The sequence below is a fragment of the Haliotis rubra genome, unplaced genomic scaffold, assembly GCF_003918875.1.
Source record: "Haliotis rubra isolate DU_JTF1 unplaced genomic scaffold, ASM391887v1 Scf586, whole genome shotgun sequence".
NCBI classification, from domain to species: Eukaryota; Metazoa; Mollusca; class Gastropoda; order Lepetellida; family Haliotidae; genus Haliotis; species Haliotis rubra.
Genome location: NW_025767286.1, coordinates 614563 through 633416, shown reverse-complemented (window position 1 = coordinate 633416; position 18854 = coordinate 614563). Strand labels below are relative to the sequence as shown.

The 18854-nt window shown below is 39.7% G+C and overlaps 1 protein-coding gene across 2 annotated transcripts in view; it reads right to left on the bottom strand.

Annotated features, from left to right (window-relative positions):
• The window catches only part of LOC124254910 (teashirt homolog 1-B-like), a 96093-nt gene that overhangs the window by 15599 nt on the left and 61640 nt on the right, over positions 1–18854 (bottom strand). The window lies entirely within an intron of this gene.

Here is an 18854-nt window from a genome sequence, read left to right as displayed (position 1 = left end):
AAACCATTCCATTCTCATCATATTCCATTCTAAGTTCTAGCATCCCATTCCCAAATCCTTCTCAGCCATAGTTCTAACCCCATTCTCAGTTCTTACATGGTCTCCATCTCAGTAGTAGAATCTCTGATTCTGACTGCTCTTGCATGTGGTCCCATTTTCAGACCTAACATCCCATTCTCAGCTCTAATATCGCATCCACATCCCATTTGCAACAGAATCCCATCCACACTCTAGAAACCCATCCACACTCTAGAATCCCATCCACATCCCATTTGCAGCTCTACCATCCCATCCACATCCCATTTGCAGCTCAACCATCCTATCCACATCCCATTTGCAGTTCAACCATCCTATCCACATCCCATTTGCAGCTCTAGAATCCCATCCACATCCCATTTGCAGCAATATCATCCTATCCACATCCCTTTTTGCAGCTATAGAATCCCAAACTCAGCCATAGCATCCTATCCACATCCCATTTGCAGCTCTCGAATCCTATCCATATCCCATTTGCAGCTCTGTAATCCCATCCACATTTCATTTGCAACTCTAAAATCCCATCCACATCCCATTTGCAGCTATAGCATCCTATCCACATACCATTTGCAGCTATAGAATCCCATTTTCAGTTATAGAATCCCATATTCATCTACAGCATCCCATCCACATCCTATTCTCAGCTGTAGCATCCCATTCCCAGTCATAGCATCCCATTTTCAGCACAAACATACTATTCACAGCACAATGCATCCCATTACAGCTATCATTCCAGTGGGCGGTGGGGTAGCCTAGCGGTTAAAGCGTTCGCTCGTCACGCCGAAGACCCAGGTTCGATTCCCCACATGGGTACAATGTGTGAAGCCCATTTAAGGTGTCCCCCGCCGTGATATTGCTGGAATATTGCTAAAAGCAGCGTAAAACCAAACTCACTCACTCACTCACTATCATTCCAGGCTTATCATGCATGTTCCTGAGTAGGCTTCCAACCTTGGTACACCATGCGAAGCCATTTCATGTTCCACCACACTATTGCTGCAACACTGCCAAAAAGCAGTGGAACATATTGCTTACTCTTGGTTGTACCATGGGTACCAGGTAGTTTCTCAATGCGTATACTGTACCTGTAGACTGTCTCACAACTCAGAAGCTAAAATTAAATTTATTTGTTTGAAAAAGTTACTTTGAATTTGTTTCATACATTTGTATGAATATATTTCAACTATTGAAACTACAACAAATATTTTATTGATTTAAATTAATTATCTGCCAACACATACAAACAGCGAGAGAGACAAGATTGTTAATCACTGTGGCCATGGAGGATCAAATGACTGGATGTATATACCCAGCTTCATCCATAGAAATCACATCCATCAGCAGATATGGTAATTCATGACACAAATATATTCGCATTGAAAACGAAACTGTCTCTACCTCAACAATTCTTAAATCATTTGTTATCGGCTTAAAAACCAAACTGGAAGTGCTAAATCTTAACTATCCATTTCACTCATCTGATAAACTTTATTTATCTCAATTCTTTTTCGTTCTTAAGTGTCGCATTTTATCATTGCAAATCTTGGCATTAAATAATTGCCTTCCTGTGCCGATGCCCACCTAATATGATGACACGTGCCGGTGGGCTGCTCTTCATCTACCTTCCATATAGTGTACTACATCAACAGTTGACGTATGACGATTTTTAAGTCATAGCATATGTATCGATTCTTTTCAATCAATTATCTTTTGGCTAATTCTGTCAAACTAAATGTGCTTTTCTTACAATTTTTTTGTATTGATTTTTGCGTTTGTGCTTTTAGTTGTTGCTGTTTTTCTGTTTATGAATAACATGCTCTTTTTAAACATTTAAATCTAAAGCCACCATTTTGTAAATTGTTATCGATTTTTTAAAGTGAAACCATCATGACTGTTAAAAAACTTATTATAAGTGGGTGGTATTTCCTGAGGTAATGGAGCAAGACAGTGTCTGTGGGGGCATGCATGAAGGCTGTGAATGAGTGAGTGAGTGAGTGAGTGAGTGAGGAATGGACTTAACAGGGGAAGAGAACCAAGACCTACGGCAAGACGAGATAACACCTTAACCACTCGTCTACCTGAGTCCAACAAGGACCAGTGCTACTACAGGCTGAACACTGAATGCTTTTCAATTCTAATTAAAATAGGGGAGAAAACATTTCAGGCAGAAACTCCCAGCAAACAGTTTGCTCTATATAAATTGTCAATACTGAATAATCTTTCACATTATATATTCAATGAAGTTTATGTAGCTGGTCATTTTAATCAATGCCAAGTGATAATTCTGACAGCCATCTGTGTTTTATGTCATGAAACTAGCGTGAGAATTATGTGAGAAGATTGGCGAAATAGTTTCCAAATTTTGCTAGCCAGACGTGTTAGCTATGCCTGAAAGTTACTAGCCCACAAAAGTATTCACTGGCCCAAAATGTGAATGTAGACACGGGTTTCATCATTAACATGAACATTTATATCAGGCCATAATCTTGCATGATTTAAGTGTATTATAACTTAACAAGTCGGAGAGAGTGATATAAATGGCCCCACTGGAGTTTTACTAGCCACGGGCTAGCGGGCCAGTGGCTATTTCGAACACTGATCATATGTACCAGCTATGTACATGCAGCAGAAAGCTCCGGTCATCTACTTCCTACTTACATGTAAAGCAAGTTCAAGGAACACAAGGTCCACCCCTAATTACTCCAGTCATCACCTATGATTACAGGCTACTGCAGTCTTGCTGCTTGGTGTAGAATGACTAACGCTTAGCCTCTGAATATATACAGTTTTGATAGAAACAATTCTTCTAAATTGAAAATGAGCCCAGTAAGATGGTAGATTCCTGAACCTGGGGAAATCTAGACTTGCTATATAATGGCTTTAACATTGCAGGGAGGGTTGGATGAAAGGGAAAATGATGTGGTTCAGGGACTGTGAGACAGACTTGGTGGACAACTACATTCATAACAGCCTTCTGCCCAAAAGGGGTAGTGGGGTAGCCCAGTGGTTAAAGCGTCTGCTCGTCACGCTGAAGACCCGGGTTCGATTCCCCACATTGGTGCAATGTGTGAAGCCCATTTCTGGTGTCCCCTGCTGTGATATTGTTGGAATATTGCTAAAAGTGGCATAAAACTCACTCACTCCCTCACATATGCCCAGTAAATGAGATGAAATTTGACTGCGTGAGAAAACTCCCACTACAGAATCAAATGAAGGCTTTTGGTGAGACCAGTAAGGGTTTTACCCACCAAGCTACCCAACCCATCCCTAATGATTTGAGATGATGCTCTCTGTTGCCTGCAACATATGATCGTTCATATACAACAGCACACGTTTTCTGTACAGCCGATCTCTGAGGTTTTTAGTGTATCTTGCCACACTTTCATGCAGCATAAATTTAAGTCCCCACTGACTCATTTATAACAGTCGTATCATATATTTTCAAAATCCCTTGACAAAAACATCACCTTGTAAATCAAAGTCTGTAACCATGGGATTTTATATCATGAGTGAAAACTTTCTACATTACTCACAAGTTACCATTCCTTAAACAAAGACTTCTGTCAACTCAGCAATAAAATATTCTTCAATCATATCTGATGTCTTCACAACAAAATACCCTTAAATCATCCCCAATATTCTTCCTGGAAATTCAATAAAGACTAAGAAATTTCTGCAAGTGACAATTCTAAATATTTACGAGTGCAAGTCGCCTACTCCAAAATGGCAGACAAGAAAATGTAGTTTTGATTCTTCAGCCAAAGATTGTTCTCAGAAAATGCAAAAGATGATTGATATGGAACCGTGCCTGTATTCAGATAAACACCAGATATATGGGCACAGCCAAGCCATGGTGTCTACATTTAGATACCTATCAGCACACGAATAACAATTAAAGATATTTATTGTCGGAATATTCAAATTGTAATGATTAATTGCCATGCAGCCTGGAGCCTATAATCAGAGTCTGACATCTTAATCCCTCTGCCCGAAGCACTCTAAGGGAAGATCACGTTAAAACTTATATGTTTATTTGAGACATTACTCTTAATCCTCTTGACAAGGATTATGGCTTTTTTCCTTAGTGATTGACGCAAGCCAGCTTGTAATAATGAAAAATGTTTGGCGCATTAGACAGGAAGAAATAACAAGCAGTATCTTATCAGCAGGCAACACATCCCAGACAGGGCCAATTCCCCTTGTAGGCTGTGTCATATGACATTGCTGATAAATGCAATTAAAAATCGCACTTGAAAGTTTGAGTTATGGCCGAGAGGGGTGAGCTCCGCAATCCATCACCTCCCAGAGACAATATGCTGTATGTGAGAGGTCCGCATCATTAAGACTCTGCCCCAGCGCCATAATAACGCTACGATTAGACAGAATCAAAATATTTATGACCTTATGTGGGGTAACCAACAAAAGATTTATGATAATTTTCCTGTCAAAAGAATGGTGGCATTTTCACAAAAACATCATAATTCATTGTCAGGCTGTAGACAGTCCGGAACCACACAAATGATATGTTCCCAATGGAGGTTGATGGGCCTTGACAGTTGCTATAGCGACGTCATTGGAGGGATCCATCATTGTCGTTTATCATTCTTATCACCAGTGCCTTGGCACCGACTTGATGTGTGAGCGACTAAGAGCGTCCTTGTGCCCACATACAGTGGACGTTTAACGCAGGTCTATAACATCATGCTGAACTGCGACCACGGCCATTTTCACCTCAGACTGAAAGTCCAGCTTTTAACAAGAATAGCTACATGCTGGTCCCCACCCCAAGGCTTGTTACCTCACCCCCCAGCCTGTCCTCCTAAGCTTCTGTGGGTGATTGATGGCTACTGTCAAACTATGCTAAGTACATGGTACACATCTCTACCTCTCCCTCCGACTCCTGTGTCAAACACGCTGGCTCGATAACTCGACCTACAGGTGATTAACTAGTCAAGCACCTCAAAGCTCTGATTACACCAGCTTGTGACTAATCCAGCTCTTAATAACTCTCCACATATCCCCATTGAAACAATGCTACGGAGGATGGAATTTTTTCAACACTATCCATTATACACGCACTTAGCATATTTATGTTAAGTCGGAATATATTAGATCACCCAAACCAGCTACAACCACAAAGGATTTCTAATGGGACATTCCTGATGCAAGAGAAATAACTTTAATTACGTAAATTGATAACGATGTCATATGTTTGTAGAGGGCTCATGTAGACATGACACAGAACAAGGGGCTGATGGAGAGGTTTCATGGAGAACCTGCCTGGTAATTCTACACCCTGAAAATACACAACAGCTGACAGGGTTGAAATACACACCATAAAACTCTTTCACTTCATTTTTTTTCGCATCCAATTTGTCATAGCCATGTTCCATAACTATATGAAATAATGTCTCCCAGGGAAATAGATTCATTACCTCATAGGCAAATACCATTTTTGGACAAAATCTATTCCAATAAATGAATGTTTTCAAAAGGTTTGAATAACTGTCAAAAACAGCAGTCCTGTAATTTCAAATGGAAGAGGGTTGGTCACGCTGAAGTGAGTGAGTGAGTGAGTGAGTGAGTGAGTGAGTGAGTGAGTGAGTGAGTGAGTGAGTGAGTTTGGTTTTACACCGTTTTTAGCAATATTCCAGCAACATCACGGCGGGGGACACCAGAAATGGGCTTCACACAATGTACCCATGTGGGGATTCAAACCCGGGTCTTCGGCGTGACGAGCCAATGCTTTAACCACTAGGTTACCCCAACGCCCCGGTCACACTGAAGACCTGGGTTTGATTCCCCACATGGGTACATTGTGTGAAGCCCATTTCTGGTGTCCCCCGCCGTGATATTGCAGGCATATTGCTAAAAGCAGAGTAAAACTAAACTCACTCACTCACTCAAATGAAGGAAGAACACGTGCAACAGAGTGTCTTCTAAATCCTTCCATAAATTCAACAAGAGGAACTGGAACTATTTATTACATTTCTTGTACATTTAATTAAATAGACATTTGACAAATCCTGTCAAAGATGTCCTTGGCTACTTAGCCACAGCCACCAGTTGGGCATTCTGACCCCTGACCTCTGGTTTTTACGACCAATCAGAGCCCCTGACAAGCACACAACCAGGGATTACCCTGTGAATCCCACTCAGTACATGTCAACTTCTGGTCGTAGATTTCAACACAACCGAAATTTATCTCACGTCACGCGTCATCCTTCATGTTCTGGATTAGGAAGTGACAATACCCGTAATTAATATGGGAATTGACAAGATCTATTGTACATAACATTAATCTGTCACTCCCAACACCTGAGTCATCCCTGTACAGAGGAAGGGGGCCTGGGGGCGGGCAGCAGGCTACTGACAAGTGACACACCTGTCACACACCTGTCAGTCATCTTGTACATATCATGTTAACTTCAATTTTCTATGTCTGGCATCAACCAAGTGTCTGTGAGTGGAATGCCACGACTAACAAATTTCCCATCCCAAAGTCTACTTCCTGAAAAAGATCTGAGGTCATGATGCTAATCATGTCATCATTTGTTCATAGAAATTATTCAAAGAAAATGTCAAGGATCTTTCCAATGGTCACAGTTAAAACTTGCCCCAAGCAGAACTGTCAATTCCCATTTAGAAGCATTTATATGGACAGTTCTGAGTTCTGAGTAAAATTGTCCACATTAACAAATTTCCAGGAAAACAAATCAGGTGATATAGGTTCTGTACAGACACTGTGGACCAGGAAGGTGATATAGGTTCTGTACAGACACTGTGGACCAGGAAGGTGATATAGGTTCTGTACAGACACTGTGGACCAGGAAGGTAATATATGTTCTGTACAGACCCTGGACCAGGAAGGGAATATAGGTTCTGTACAGTCACTGTGGACCAGGAAGGTGATATAGGTTCTGTACAGTCACTGTGGACCAGGAAGGTGATATAGGTTCTGTACAGACACTGTGGACCAGGAAGGTGATATAGGTTCTGTACAGACACTGTGGACCAGGAAGGTGATATAGGTTCTGTACAGACACTGTGGTCCAGGAAGGTGATATAGGTTCTGTACAGACACTGTGGTCCAGGAAGGTGATATAGGTTCTGTACAGACACTGTGGACCAGGAAGGTGATATAGGTTCTGTACAGACACTGTGGTCCAGGAAGGTGATATAGGTTATGTACAGACACTGTGGACCAGGAAGGTGATATAGGTTCTGTACAGACACTGTGGACCAGGGTGGGTGATATAGGTTCTGTACAGACACTGTGGTCCAGGAAGGTGATATAGGTTCTGTACAGACACTGTGGACCAGGGTGGGTGATATAGGTTCTGTACAGACACTGTGGTCCAGGAAGGTGATATAGGTTCTGTACAGACACTGTGGTCCAGGAAGGTGATATAGGTTCTGTACAGACACTGTGGACCAGGAAGGTGATATAGGTTCTGTACAGACACTGTGGACCAGGGAAGGTGATATAGGTTCTGTACAGACACTGTGGACCAGGAAGGTGATATAGGTTCTGTACAGACACTGTGGACCAGGGTGGGTGATATAGGTTCTGTACAGACACTGTGGACCAGGAAGGTGATATAGGTTCTGTACAGACACTGTGGACCAGGGTGGGTGATATAGGTTCTGTACAGACACTGTGGACCAGGAAGGTGATATAGGTTCTGTACAGACACTGTGGTCCAGGAAGGTGATATAGGTTCTGTACAGACACTGTGGACCAGGAAGGTGATATAGGTTCTGTACAGACACTGTGGACCAGGAAGGTGATATAGGTTCTGTACAGACACTGTGGACCAGGAAGGTGATATAGGTTCTGTACAGACACTGTGGACCAGGAAGGTGATATAGGTTCTGTACAGACACTGTGGACCAGGAAGGTGATATAGGTTCTGTACGGACCCTGGACCAGGAAGGGAATATAGGTTCTGTACAGTCACTGTGGACCAGGAAGGTGATATAAGTTCTGTACAGACACTGTGGACCAGGAAGGTGATATAGGTTCTGTACAGACACTGAGGACCAGGGAGGTGATATAGGTTCTGTACAGACACTGTGGACCAGGGTGGGGGATATAGGTTCTGTACAGACACTGTGGACCAGGAAGGTGATATAGGTTCTGTACAGACACTGTGGACCAGGAAGGTGATATAGGTTCTGTACAGACACTGTGGACCAGGAAGGGTGATATAGGTTCTGTACAGACACTGTGGACCAGGAAGGTGATATAGGTTCTGTACAGACAATGTGGACCAGGGTGGGTGATATAGGTTCTGTACAGACACTGTGGACCAGGAAGGTGATATAGGTTCTGTACAGACACTGTGGTCCAGGAAGGTGATATAGGTTCTGTACAGACACTGTGGACCAGGAAGGTGATATAGGTTCTGTACAGACAATGTGGACCAGGAAGGTGATATAGGTTCTGTACAGACACTGTGGACCAGGGTGGGTGATATAGGTTCTGTACAGACACTGTGGTCCAGGAAGGTGATATAGGTTCTGTACAGACACTGTGGACCAGGAAGGTGATATAGGTTCTGTACAGACACTGTGGACCAGGAAGGTGATATAGGTTCTGTACACCAGGAAGGTGATATAGGTTCTGTACAGTCACTGTGGACCAGGAAGGTGATATAAGTTCTGTACAGACACTGTGGACCAGGAAGGTGATATAGGTTCTGTACAGACACTGAGGACCAGGGAGGTGATATAGGTTCTGTACAGACACTGTGGACCAGGGTGGTGATATAGGTTCTGTACAGACACTGTGGACCAGGAAGGTGATATAAGTTCTGTACAGACACTGTGGACCAGGAAGGTGATATAGATTCTGTACAGACACTGTGGACCAGGAAGGTGATATAGATTCTGTACAGACACTGTGGACCAGGAAGGTGATATAGGTTCTGTACAGACACTGTGGACCAGGAAGGTGATATAAGTTCTGTACAGACACTGTGGACCAGGAAGGTGATATAGGTTCTGTACAGACACTGTGGACCAGGAAGGTGATATAGGTTCTGTGCAAGGGGTGGGCACACCTGGCTTACACTTCCTTGTGAAGCGCTGTTCATGAACCCCAACAAAAAATAACACCCAAGATATGACAAGGGTGGTGATGTAACAATTTTAATACCCAGTCAGACAAATATCCCATGACCAGATGATAGCCATCTGGTCCGTTGTATTTTCTTTGAGGACTGAGCACCAGTGTTTAAAGTTGTTCAAAACCATTAATTAGGGTCATTGTCTGAACTCTATGATTAAAAGTTATATATTCTGGTCTCCTTAGATTCAAATACATCTAACAATGCTTCTAAATATCCCCTTTTTAAACACAGAGCATAATATCAATTTTTCACAAGACAATTTTTTACAAATCAGAAGTTACTAATTGAAAACTGGAAATCACGTTATATAATCTCTGATTATCCAACACAGTATGTTTATCTCTAAAATATAGATAATGCTGATGACATTACCATCTACATGCCTACCATGTAGATTGATAATGATGAGTGAGTGAGTGAGTACGGTTTTATGCCACTTTTAGCAATATTCCAGCAACATCATGGGCTTCACACATAGTACCCATGATGATGATGATGTTGATGATGATGATGATAATACAATATATTACACAGATAGAGTGCCATCATTAGCACCGAAAATGAGCCTGATGAAAATGTATGCCAAAGAAGGGTTATCTAAGATTCCAGATGATCTGGCACGAAACGTTGTTGAAAAAAAATCTTCAAAATTGGATTTTTCAAAACAACTTTTTAATTCTAGTTTAGAAATTTGACTGACATCACCTGCAGACTTAATATGAGGCTTTGAGCGGGTCTCGATGAATTCACAGATTACCTGAGTAACAATAACTATTTGGAAAAGAGTTAAAATTTAGAAAAGTCAATTTTAAGTTCAAGAAATAATTTACAGTGGCTTTTAGATTGAATTGGAAGAAGTGATACAAATTAAAGCATGACAACAATTTATCACAAACACGGCCAAATGTGAGAGAGAACGAACACGAAACAATCTTAGCTTCGTGTGATGGATTAGAGGTGGCACATCCCATCTGAATGAAGAGCTGGAAACCAAAATATTTTCTTAGCAATTTTCTCTGCAAGCTGAACTGATTAATCCAATTAGCATATATTACTGAAAGCGACCAAGACTGACCTTGCCATGTACAATATCCCTCATGTCAGAGGGTGTCAATTTCACTCGAATTGACACAATATTAGTCTAATTTCTGCTGTCAAATGGTACTTTCGATTGATATGAACAACTTCAATTGCTGGAAGCAATTTACCACAATTATGGCCCAAATGGGAAAGTTTGAGGCTCACAGTGTAAATAACCATTTGTCTAAGGAGCAAGTAATGCTGAAGATTCTACAAAGAGGTATTTGAGCTCGTTTCAACAGCATGCTTTTTTAAAACCCACATGTAAAAAATTAATTATCAATTATTGCGTCAAGATATATCATGTATGTACTCATTTGAAAGCCCTTTTTTGTCATGTTCAAATGAAATATAAAACGAGATATTTCACAAACTTTTTTTCAAAAGTGTGAAGATAAAAGAAAAGGAAGACAGTTGCAAGTAAAGAGGCCAAAACTGTGAAGACTTCAACAGAATTAGATTGAGGAGTTCGCCTTTGACAGCGGGTGCAGGTGATCGTAGCTGTTCTTTGTTTCTAACTGTCAACCCCTAAACAATAGCTCCACAAGTTATGGCCTTTGTCTGAGTGATTATCAGTGGTCCATCTTTCAATGTTTAGCATGCTATAAGGGGCAGTGCTACAAGCTGTAGGGGGCAATGAGATATGTTGTATGGGGCCATGAGAAAACATCACAGTGCTGTTTCATTTTGTTTCAAATAATGTATACATGCTTAACTTTTAACCTTTGTGACAGCGTTTTATCAAAAACATTCTTTCAAATTAAGAACTTCCAAGTTTGCCATTTCATTAAAACCATTATTTGTCAAAGATGAAATATTTTTTATGTATAAAGTATATTTTGTGATATTATGTACAATTAAATTGGAACAAAATGTCATTTATGCAGGCAATGTGAAATTCAGGGTTTTTAACCATCGTAATTATAATGAAATATTTACACATCTGATATTTGCGTATCATTCAGTTTGAATTAAAACAAAATCAGTTAAACACATCCTAAATGAAAGGTATAATTACAACGCGTCCTCTGATTATTGCAAATGGAACTAACTAGTTACTGTGGTTTTAATGACGTTACTTCAGCTTACTATACCTTGAAAATACTGACACATAAACGACCAAAATTTACTCAAATTTATTTAAAGGGCAAGACCACTGGAAAATATACCTTTTTGTCTCATACTTAGTGAATATAAAACATATTTATCAAGTAAAGCCAAAACTGTACAGATATACTTTATTTTTTGTATTATATCGATTCATGTCTTACGCATTTACTGAGGCTGCTCTCTGTACACACATACACAATAAACACACCATGGACAATGTCCGTTGCAATATGATCATCGATGTGACTGGTGCCAATTGATAAAAGAATGATGGTATTAGACCTTATTAGACCCATTTCACGTGCTGTAGATACAGGTGTGTGGTTAATGTGTCTCTCATGGTGCTGCACTGTAATGATTCAAATCACGATCTTGTAATTGCGATTTAGAAAAAAATATGTATATACACTGAACAAACTGTTACAGTGTTCTGTATTTACAAGGGATGGACTATCAACATGTTTATCTGAAACATTAATTACCCTTAGGTTGACACAAACAAGGTAGTGATAGAGTAACCTTTCCCAATATGGAGATGAGGGACTGTATGATACGTCTAGCCTTGCTCCAGTGCTGTACTGAATGCTGAGCCGATGGATGTACAGTAATTCTATCCTTCAAAGAGGCAAGTCTCGTTATGAGGACAGTACCCCAGTCTGTTATTTATTATTGTTTAGAAATTATCATTTAAACTATTAATTTTTACTTTAGAGACTTGTGCAAGTCTATGGTCTGTCATACAGACTCTGAAACAAATATGCCCAATGCAGCCCATGCAAGTCTAGAATTTGTAGCAAGTCTAGATCACCACAGTTTCAGGAAAAAAATGAAATTCTGAAAATGAAGAAAGTCCCTGGGCTCCTTTTATTGTATTTTATTTTAATTTAAAAACTTTTTTCTGTAAAATATCTTTATTTCATAGACTAGATGTTAGTCTAGGGACTGTAATGCTATTGACTGTCTGTGGTGGGTCTTAATCTATGGCATAATGTCTGTCATGGAAGAAACATACAATACCATCATTTAACTCTCCAGCTATATCTGCATCTTAAACATGCTGTCGTTCTCCCATCATGCCTTCCGAGTGAGTGAAGGGTAAACATAAATGTGTAAAACATTTGTTTAAAATGTATAAATACTTTAAATTTAATTTAAGGTTAATGTAACTTTCATAAAATGTTTAGATAAATATTAATTGAAATAATACCTCTTATACATCGGTTCGTGTTATCCACAAAGCATGAGAGTCTAATGAAATCGTTAAAAGTCTAAGGGAAGAAAGAACTATTTAAATAACATGCATAATTGACACATAACATTTTTCCTGAACACTTTGCAAGCAGAAATCAAGCCATAAAGGAAAATGATGGCATGAAAATTTAACAAGCAAGAAACCAAATCTCTCCGTTTGTGACCTGACCCTGAATATTTGAAATATCTGGAAGCATTGTATTCTGTAGACACCCATTACTTGTCTCCCTCCTGCCACAACTTCAGTGCATACAGCCCTGTACCTACCTGACACAAGGGACATGATTGATGCATGTGTCAAAACACTTTAAATCAATTTCATTATGACAGGTGCTTTAACAGATAATGAAACTCAATTAAAATCTATTCACATGAGGGGCGGTGGGGTAGCCTAGTGGTTAAAGCGTTCGCTCGTCATGCTGAAGACCCAGGTCAATTCTCCACATGGGCATAAGGTGTGAAGCCCATTTCTGGTGTCCCCCACCATGATATTGCTGGAATATTGCTAAAAGAGGCGTAAAACTAAACTCACTCACTCACTATTCATATGCATTGTAATTTGTAAACAAAGCCTTAGCAACATCAGGCTTGGGTTATGTAATTAGTGAAGGGGGGTAGTGGATAGGGAAATCATTATTTGAAGACGACAAGTTCGTACATCTTCTATACTGAATAAAATCATGTAAACAATAGGTTGTTTTATATCATGATATTTTCGAAAATCTATTAAACAATAACATCTGAGGGGTCTTATAATTTACTGAAAATGCTGACCTATCACCTTAAAGGGGAGTGAGTTTAGTTTTACGCTGCACTGAGCAATATTTCAGCTACATGGTGGCGGTCTGTAAATAATCGAGTCTGGACCAGACAATACAGTGATCAACAGCATGAGCATTGATCTACGCAACTGGGATAAGATGACATGTGTTAACCAAGTCAACGAGATCTTCATGGGTGACACCCAATAGCAATATTCCAGCAATATCATGGCGGGGGATACCAGAAATGGGTTTCACACATTGTACCCATGTGGGGAATCGAACCCAGGTCTTCAGTGTGATGAGCAAAACACTTTAATGGGTGACACCCAATAGCAATATTCCAGCAATATCATGGCGGGGGATACCAGAAATGGGTTTCACACATTGTACCCATGTGGGGAATCGAACCCAGGTCTTCAGTGTGATGAGCAAAACACTTTAACCACTTGGCTACTCCACCTTAAATGGGCACAGTTGAGGAACAAGCTTGTGTGTTGATTAATGCTGATCTCAGCAACATTCCATCTGTTTGTTGTTGGCCTATAGATAATGGAGTCTGAACCAGACAATCAAGTGATTGATATTGTGTTCCGAGCCACATCATCAGGTCATGATGACATGTAATCAACCAAGTCATCGAGTCTGACCATCCAATCCACTAAGTCACCCTTTACGTCTAGCAAAGATGATGATGATGATGATGATGATGATGATGGTGATGATTGATGATGATGATGATGATGATGATGATGATGATGATGATGATGATGATGATGATGATGATTTAATGTGCGCTTTCCGACATAATGCATATTTCGCACACAGACCTGCCAGGCCATTTAGTGTTTGATCAAAGGAAGGGCAATTTGACTGAAAGATATGGCAACCTGAAGGGGGTGTTAAGGTTGCATAATTAAATATGTATTAATTCTTAATTTGGAAATTTGCTAGAATTACGGGATGGTTTGGTTGATAGTTGGTTATGTGGGATTATAAGCGACTTAAAAGGTCAGTTTTGATAATATACATAATAACGTCTAGCATAGGTTGCTGGGGTCTACTGTCACCCAGAATCCCCAGTGGGGTAACGAATGAGTGAATCTCATTGGCCCAAATGACAAAAAAACAGAGCCAGCCCGATTTGTCTATGAATATTCATGAACAAGGTGCCATTTCACAACATGATGTTTCAATCACCTGAAATTTATATACTTATGAAAATGTATCCTTTCCAATTCACACGTTTCATCTATTTATCATGGTAATGTATGAAATGTAACAATACTCTACAAAAATTCAAACAATTTGTTTCCAAATACAAAATGTTGTCATGTCAGTTATGTGTTGAGGGCTAACAGTTACATGTGATTTACAAGATATATTTATTGTAATACATTATCACTGATGAGATACGTTAGTGTCAGTAGCCCAGCAGTAGCCTGGGTTTAATGTTTCGGAGAGTTACACAAGTGTCATAGGAGACGTTAAAACTAATATATCACAGCTTCACAAATCCATCAAGTGTGTCAGGACAGTGTATATCACGGAATTAATATCATGGTAATTGATTATGCAAATGTACACGTGTCACTGAAGGTAATGACATGATGGATTACATTCAAGTGACAGACTGGGGAAGAAATGTGCAAGTTTTATTGTAATGGTGATTTTCTGGAGACAGGTGCCCCTGGCTACAAAGGGAGGTAAGTGAAGTTGACGAAGCACAGTTGACAAACATTGTGCTGGCCTTTCCATCAAAACCTGTTAGGAAAGGTAGTCTTTAGCTAAAGGTGGATGAATTAGGTTTAAAAGGCAATTTTAACAGAATTAGGGTTACATCATTGTATGTCAGCTTAGAATGTAAGAAGGTAGTATTGTAGATTTCAGACTTTTACCACTTTGGGAAAACACAGAAGCATGGGTACGATGCTGATGAATGATAAAACATAACTCCGTTGAACCATGTCGAACCACAATCACAGGTTTCAGGTGTGCCGCAAGGGAACAACTCTACACAGAGACTTTACCAAAGAGTGAGTGAGTGAGTGAATTTAGTTTTAGGCTGCTTTAGCAATATTTCAGTAACACGTCCCACCGGGGGACACCAGAAATGGGGTTCATACATTGTACCCGCGTGGGGAATTGAACCCGGGTCTTTGGCGTGATGAGCAAACACTTTAACCACTAGACTACCCCATCGCCTCTTTTACCAAAGAGATAAAATCGGAAGATAAATATTAAATAATGTTTCTTGATTTAATATGAAGACAGAGTGACAATCAGAAAATTGCAATAAGACTTAGTGGACAAAATGATAAGAAAATAGTACCATTTCTTTCTAAATCAGAAAATATGTCTCTTGATCCTTAGACTTTTCATTTCTCAGGGTGTGTACTTTCATATATTTGACATGTGAGTGTGAGGGAATGTCATTGTACGTCACAATCAGCAATATTCCAGCTGTATGATGCCAGTCTGAGAATAATCAGGCCTAGACCAGACAATCCAGTGATTGACAACATACATTCTATCCCTAGTTGCCTCTTATGATAACAAAAGGTTTTAAGTGTGTGTGTCTGTTGTGTGTGTCTGTTGTGTGTCTGTTGTGTGTGAGTGCTCATGATATGATTGTCAAGTGTGTGAATCTGTAAATGTAAATTGCTCCTGCAGTTGACAGTCCAGCAATATCATGGAAGTCTTGTAATAGTGAGTGAGTTTAGTTTTGCACCGCTTTTAGCAGTATTCCAGTAATATCACAGTGGTGATGCCAAAAATGGGCTGTACCCATGTAGGGAATCGAACCCAATCTTTGGCATGATGAGTGAATGATTTAACCTCTAGGCTGTCCCACCGCCAAAGGTCTTGTTAGAATCCAATCTTGACCAGACAATCTTTATTTGACATGTCCAATTAGACTAACAACTAGTCTCTGTAATGAACATATTTTACCAAAAAAGGCTCATAGTGAAAAAAAAAATATAATAAAAAGGAGTCCTGAGACTTTCTTCATTTTCAGACTCAAGCTGTGGAAAACTAGACTTGCCACATTTTCTAGACTTGTGTGGGATTTCTTGGATAAATTTGCTTCAGGGTCTGTATGACAGACTACATGTCCAATGTACTATCAGGGTACTCAAGTCCATATGATAAGGCAAACCTCTAAGAAATAATATCAAAATGTATGTGTTGACTGTTGGAGTCTAAAGTGTTTGAATTGGCACAGACTGCCTCATAAGTAAGTTGTTAGGATAGCATACTGGGGACCATCCCAATAAGATATTAGGTTTAATATGTATATATGATAAAGATACATACATTGAGTGTAAAAATGGATATGTGTGTAAATACATTTTGAGTAATCCTCTTCAACACATTACCAAATCACTTATAAATGAATTTGATTATTTTCTAAAATGATAAGTTGAGTTGTATCATGACTGACATGTTCAGACATTCAGACCTGGTTCAGATAAATAATTCAGATAAAAGCTAAGTCAGTGACAAGTTTGTGAAGACTACATTGTTTTAAACTTGACACAGAAGGGCACACATTTCAGCTTATCTGTCAACTCAAAAAGGGTTCAGTCAGCCAGAGACAATTCAAAAACAAATCTTATCATAATTTTTTTTAGTTGTCCTCTCAGTTTTAACAAATCTGTCTTTGTAATATAACCCAGGCAAGAAACACTTCCTCTCTAGACAACATCAGTCCCACCAGAGTTTCCCCCAACTATTCCCAAAGTTGATTCGAGGCTTCACACTAAATCCCCTGTCAAATTGTGAAATCTTGGTTTAGACAGTAAATCATGTCAATATCATGTTTTATGACTCTCAAACCTGTCCAACTGGGTTGTATATTTCGATCTGACATAAATTTTCCTCAATCCAACAGACAGCTTTATTCAAGAATGACAGATTTATACAAGAACACGACATAACTGTGCTACCCATGACTTTTGTTCTCTTTAAACTACATTGGAGGAATATTTTTTATCAAAAACAACCATTATGGAATTGTCTGAGAATAAGGACCAAGTATATTCAGATGAAAAACATGAGACATACAGTTTGGTTGCATAAATATTTTTTAGATATCAAAAACACCTGTTTGTTTCACATCCCATGGTCGCTATTATCTTAAGCATTGTACAAACTGCCTGTCAAAACAGGATAATAAATCCTTCATTGGAAGCGACAGGTAGAAGGAAAACTCTAAATTGTTAATATAGTGTTGGGCAAGGCTACTGCAACCTGATAACATATTTACACCTCATATCTGATTGTCATCTTATGAAACCTACAAGCCTGTGTTACTACAGCTAAAAACATAAGCCACGGAGAAGCATGTTCATTGCAGTCAATCATGAAACAAACAGCATACATACCGCTATCTGCTATTCAGCCAACATCCAGATGACAACATGGACAAAATGACACCTCACGTCAGTGTCAAGTTTAATACTGTGTAGCCTGCAAGTGACATGCAAGATCGACTGGGGGAAGCACTCAGCTCTTGTCGCCACGGTAATGTGTGATTGACAGGTGTCAGGTAGTGTGTAATAAGGTCAGGTGGTCGTGTGTGATTGCAACTGACAAGTGTGTCACAACAATTATTTCCCTGTGTCTGGATGCGAGTGCTCATACTTCTCGGTGATTGGGAGAACAGCTTGTCAAATAGGGATCCCAAAAGTGTATGAATTATTTAAAGAATCTGGTGACATATCTCATGACACATGAGATCACTGCCGCAATCAGCACCACTTAAAATTAATGACACAAGATCCTGCAAAAAGCTATGAATATGAAATTCATAAGGTGTCATCTTACGCCTATCCAGACTACATGTACATACCCCATATTCCTCAAATATGCTGGTCAGCAAGACCAATGCCAGTGCACATTAATCAGGGCAGGTCTCATTACAATCAAGGTGGTGTCTGTGTAGTCTGTCATACAGGGGCGGTGGGGTAGCCTAGTGGTTAAGGCGTTCGCTCGTCACGCCTAAAACCCGAGTTCGATTCCCCACATGGGCACAATGTGTTATGTCAATTTCTGGTGTCCCCTGCCGTAATATTGCTGGAATATTGCTAAACGCGTAAAAACTAAACTCACTCACTCACTCACTGTCATACAGACCATGAAGCCAATTTATCAAGAAAGCCCACACAAGTCTAGAAAGGTGCAAGTCTAAATTTCCACAGCTTGAGTCTGAAAATGACAAAAGTCTCAGGGCTCCTTTTCATTATATTTTATTTTTTTACTATGAACTTTTTTTTCTGTAAAATATGTTCAATTCAGAGACTAGATGTTGGTCTAGTGTACCTGGTGACAGTATGATTTGCCAGTCTTCCCATTTTGGTGACAGACTGAACGGGAGTAAGTCGGTAAGGTTTTACGCTGCTTTTAGCAATATTCCAGCAATATCGCAGCGAAGGACACAGAAATGGGCTTTACACATTGTACCCACATGTGGAATCGA